General features: G+C 45.0%; 1 pseudogene; it reads right to left on the bottom strand.

The window, feature by feature from the left end:
* Positions 1-2,298: 2,298 nt before the first annotated feature.
* On the bottom strand, positions 2,299-3,625 carry LOC101716722 (cytokine receptor-like factor 3 pseudogene; annotated as a pseudogene).
* Between the last annotated feature and the right edge of the window lie 1,667 nt (positions 3,626-5,292).

The raw sequence follows: 5,292 nt of genomic DNA, 5'->3' as shown, positions 1-5,292 counted from the left end.
TTTGATCAAGGCTATTTTGAGTCCTATATGCCTCACTTATCTGTATGTCAAGCTCTTTTCCCCTGCTTGGGAAGTTTTCTGCCATTATTTCTTTGAAGAGATTTTTTTTATGTCATCTGCACTCTCTCTTGTTTCTTCATTGAGCCCAATCAGTCTTATGTTATTTTTCTTTGCATCATCTAGCAGCTGCTGGATTGATTTTTCATGTTCCCTTATAATTTTGAAGCAATTTTTCTTTTCCTGGTCACTAATTGTAATCTTATCTTCTATATCTGAAATTCTGTCCTCACATTGGCTCATTCTGCTGTGTAGACTTTCAGTGGAGTTTTTCATCTCCTGGAAGTCTATTTGCATCTGTTTTATGGATTCCATTTGTTTCCTATGTTGGGATTCCATCATGTTCCTGAGCTCCTCTCTAGATTTATTAATCATGTCTTGCACTAGTGACACAATTTCTCCTGTTATCTGAGAAATTATTTCTGATTTCATTTTTTCCAGATCCCCTTTTGTTGCCAGTTCATTGGGTCCTGGTGTTTGAGTATCAGTGTGTTCCTTCTCATTTCCCTTTGGGGTTGCTGTAGGTGATCTGGAAGTCTGGTTTTGAGACTTATTTATGTGTTTTCTCATTTCGACTGGGGCAGGTAGCTGTTAGCGCCTGCATGGATTACCTCCTCTGAGCTGGGTGAGGTGGGACAGGGGCTGGGAGCAACGGTAGGGATGGTGACCCAAAAGCCCTTTCCTGTGGGCTGGGAGCAACGGGAGGGATGGTGGCCTGGAAGCCCCTTCCTCTGGACCAGGAGCAGTGGGATGGCAGCTCAGAAGCCCCTCCCTCTGGGCCGGGAGCAGTGGGAGGGATGGTGGCCTGGAAGCTCCTTCCTCTGGGCCAGGAGAGACGGCACAGAAGGTGACCCAAAAGCCCTTTCGTCTGGGCTGGGAGCAGCGAGAGGGATGGTGACCGGGAAGCCCCTTCCTCTGGAACAGCAGCAGTGGGACGATGGCTCAGAAGCCCCTACCTCTGGGCTGGGAACAGCGGAACTCAGTATCTTGGTCTGGTGTCTGGTGTCCTCTGTGTCTTTGTAGTGTTGAACCAGGTGGCTGCTTGTCTGCAGCGGGGTGATTCGGTGTCTTCTGGGCGACTCAGGACCTCGATAGCGTGTGCACAGACCTTCCTGTGTGCAGCGGACTGATTTGGCGTATTCCCCTCGACTCTGGACCTTGGTAGGGCATGGGCAGACCTGCCTGTCTGCAGCAGGGTGATTTGGCGTCTTCCGCGTGACTCAGGACCTTGGTAGGGGGTGCCTCTTCTGGGTGCTCTTAACCACGGCCTTTATGTTCCCTCTGGCGCCTCTGCTGTTCGGATTCAGATGATGCCATGCAGCGTCCACACTGCGTGGTCTCAGGCGGGGCGCCACGTCCGCAAGACCCAGGGGTCTCTGGCAGTGGCGTGGGCTGCTGCTGTCCATGCAACCTGGCAGTCTCTGGTGGTCTCAAATAAATATTTTACACAAATTTAAGTTTAAAAATTAGGTCGTTTTACCCTGTATTTCTTTGGTCCACTAAAAGACCATTTATCAACTGACATTAAACTGGATGACAGCTCACACCACAAACAGCACACACACCACTGAGACCACACGTGTGCAACAGCTAACACTGTTGGATCCTAAGGCATTTAACCCTGCACAAACCCTCAAGCCTATCCAGAATCAAACTGCAGGAAAAGAGCAAAAGATAATACTGCCTACTACAGAAATGTGCAGGCATTGTGAAAAAACGCAGAAAGGATAAGTTTTCGAGACATAAAGATTACTGAACATGGGCTAAAACTCAACACTGCTTCCAAATCCCTGAACGTGGAGTGCAGTCAGCACACTAGTGGAGGACACACAAATGAATGCAAGTGACAGTACTCTGGTTTCTGTGGGGTCTATTCCTGTTGTTTTATTCCAAAGTATGTGAACTTAAGTTCTTCTATTCCAATAACCAAGTGTAAGAAAAACTACCATAGAGGGGCATAGGACTTTTTTGTGTCTTCCTAGACTTTTAAAGCTAATTTGATTTTTATTATAATGATATTTTAATTAACAATATGCTAAAAACAAAATCAACCGAATTGCTTTTTGTCCACACTGTTCAATTCTCATTGCTAAAATACTGTATTACAAAATGAATCCAGTAAACATCTTCAATTTCCAAAGGCCTGAGAGATGAATTCAACTTTTCTTTAATCAGTTACAACTACACTTGGCTGAGGACAACAATGGTAATTTTGCAAACTGAAGCCCAGCATCCAAAACTCTAAAACACTAACACTTTCCATCCAGGATAGAAAAACGAGGATTCAAAGTAAAGAGAACCACAAGACTGATCAAATAACCAATCAAAAACCACTTCTCTGTCATTTGAGATAATAGTTTCTTAGGAGCTTAAATTTTCTGCCTTCATTATTATTGGTGGTTCCAAGAGTCACAGTTTCTATGTCAAATGTGACAGTAGATCCAGAGGTAACTGCAGGTAACTGGTTAGTCATTTATTTTCCATTTACAAAAACTGCACCATTGGTACTGATGCACACCACCTGGTACCGCTGCAGAGAGTCGCATCTGCTCTGCTTCTCTGCACACACTCTTATACTGTCTCTTCAGTCTGGCTGCCCCACAGTTTCAACCCTGAATGTTAATGTCTGCCTACAGAAATAGGTCGGAGCTCTGGAGTAGAGAACACCCGGGGACTCAGAATCATTCTGAAGGGCTATATTTCTTTGACTGCTCAGACTGTACCCCTCAAAGCCACTTGTCCACTCATGAGGCACCAATGTGGAATGAACTATCTGGGGGACACTCCAAGGACTTCACTCCTGTCAGCCATCTCCTTGAGCACAGACTCTGAACTGATAATCAACATTGGGGTCTGTGTGTAGTACTATGAATTCAGTTTCAGATCCTACATATACATCTTCAAAATGATTTGAAGTGCATTTACGGAACTGAAGCCTGTAATCTTGGGCTGTAAAGTCATTATCCACCTTACACCATCACACGATGATGCGCCCAGGCTTCTCTATCAGCTTTTCAATCTGTACTGGTGGATTGGATGCTATAGTTCCATGCTTAAAAATGTGGTCTTTCACTATGTTCAGAATAGAATCATCCAACTGAGCAGATAAGCAAGGCACATCAACCAGCAAAGGCACTTCCCTTAAGCTGTCCAACTGAATGTGTGCCTTTTTGGTAAAGCTCCACAGTTTCTCCTTCTGTTCCTTCATACCTCCAAGAATGGCAAGCTCACCTTCCTAGACTAAGTCCTCTCCAGTGTTCACTCCATGCTCTATGACTTTCTGGCAGTCATCTAGTGGTTTAATGGTCTCCTGCTCAATGGTGTCCACCTCTTGAAAAAGAGTCACCAGCCTCTCATCCAGGAGCTTCCCAAGGGTGTCCTTTAAATCATTAAAATGCTGTTTGAGGACATCCCTTGTCCGTGATGCACTCTCTTTAATCAGCCTCTGCACCTCCTGCAGCCCCTGCAGCCGCTGGCCCAGGTCCCACCAGTAGCACTGCGCCGCCTCCATGTTCTAGTGGGCCTCCTGCAACAGCAGCTCCAGCTCCAGCTCCATGGCCTCCCTCATCTGGCCTCACGATGGGTGGCTGAGTGTGCAGGTTGCCAACTGACTGTGCCAGGCACTGGCTAGTGGCCCGGCGCTGCCTCCCGCAGTTGGAAACTTAAATGAGTAGTTTTTTACTGGGGTCTGTAGTATTGAAATCCTGCAGGAATGGGGGAGGGATAGTGAGTCATTGCTAAAACCTATTTTTTCCCACATTCATAATTTTGTGTGTTAATGCTGAATCCTGCTTCACTTTTCCCACTGGGAATGGTTAGTCAATGATGTCCTTCCTATAGCTGTCATCATTCTAGCAACTCCCACTTTGCATGTCCTTCTGTGCACCCCTAGCTTATTGCCTGTGGGTTTGTGAGATCACTTTTGTCTGTACACTGCTGGCTTTGGCAACCATTCAAGCCAAGTTGTATCCTTGCTCACATTGTAAATAGTGAGCAAACAGACCACTGAGTTCTGTGTTTATATAGGCAGTAAGAGTAGGATGAGGGGGCTCAAGCAGTCAGCTGGACTTATTGCCAGCACTTTCAGACCCACCCTATTCTAGAAGTCACACACACCTGGCCTGGCTTCTAACCAGTGAGGGTGGGGCCCCTGCAACCTTCATGGCCTGAGCTTCAATTTCTCAGGGAGTCTATGTGTAGCTCACACCCTCTCTATGACTGCCTCTTTTGGCTGGCTCCTACCCAGTCACTGTGGTAGGATAACACTGGAAACCCTGAAGTGAAGTTGTTCTGTGGCTCAGTATTAAACAATTAACCCTTTCCCAAAATGGCTCCTGATGAAACTCTCTCAAATATGGTGGGCTTGCACTGGATTCTTTCTCCAACTTCAGCCCTCTGTACAGAAAGTGTCACTTCCAGAGTAAAATACCATGCTTCTTTGCAATTTATAATTGCTGTGGGCATTTTGGAGGGCTAGAGCTGTTGGTCTCACTTGTTGTTTTCCCTTAGAGGTCTTGATCCTGGTGGCTTACCTTGTGTCAGTGGAGCCAGGACCCCTTCCTTGGGACCTGGGGTGAGATTTCCAGACTTTTCATTCTTTTCCATGCAGTGTGTTCTGTTTCTCCAGCTTCTCTGTAGCTTCTAGCTTTTTTTTTTTGTCTGCTCCCTCCTAATTCCCAGAAATCTACTTCTTTTTTCTCTTCAACAAATTGTTCTTTTCCAGGTGTCTTGACTGTAGGTCCCAGAGAGGTTGTATTTCATTTCTCATCTATACTCAGCCATTTTAGAATACATTGAATGATATTTAAAATGTTATCTTGCTGCTTTTTGTTTCAATATGTCTGACTTGTGAAGGACTAGAGTCTAGAAGAGAGAGTCATGAATTTAAATATAGTAATGTATTTATAAGTGCTGTGATTTTGTTTTGTTTTCAGACAAATTCTCCTTATATTGCTAAGGCTGGCTTCAAATTTGATATTCCTGCATCTGACTGCCAAGTACCTTGGCTTACAGGCCTTAACCACTGCACTGAGCTGGTACTGAGATTTAATGAAGTTTATATAAAGTTTAAAAAAAATCCTACTCCATGTCCTAGTTCATCCCTGTAATCCAAGTCTCTGGGAGGCTAGGCAGGAAGATCACAATTTCTAGCCCAGCAGGGAAATCTAGCAACTTTGCAAGACCTGTCCAAATTTAGTGACTTAGTGAGATATACTGTTTCAAAATAAAAAATAA

The sequence above is a fragment of the Heterocephalus glaber genome, unplaced genomic scaffold (assembly GCF_053883595.1).
Source record: "Heterocephalus glaber isolate CG9 unplaced genomic scaffold, H.glaber_assembly_v1.0 deba00001613, whole genome shotgun sequence".
Classification (NCBI taxonomy): domain Eukaryota; kingdom Metazoa; phylum Chordata; class Mammalia; order Rodentia; family Bathyergidae; genus Heterocephalus; species Heterocephalus glaber.
Note: the sequence above shows the minus strand (reverse complement) of the source record. Positions and strands in the feature narration are given on the sequence as shown.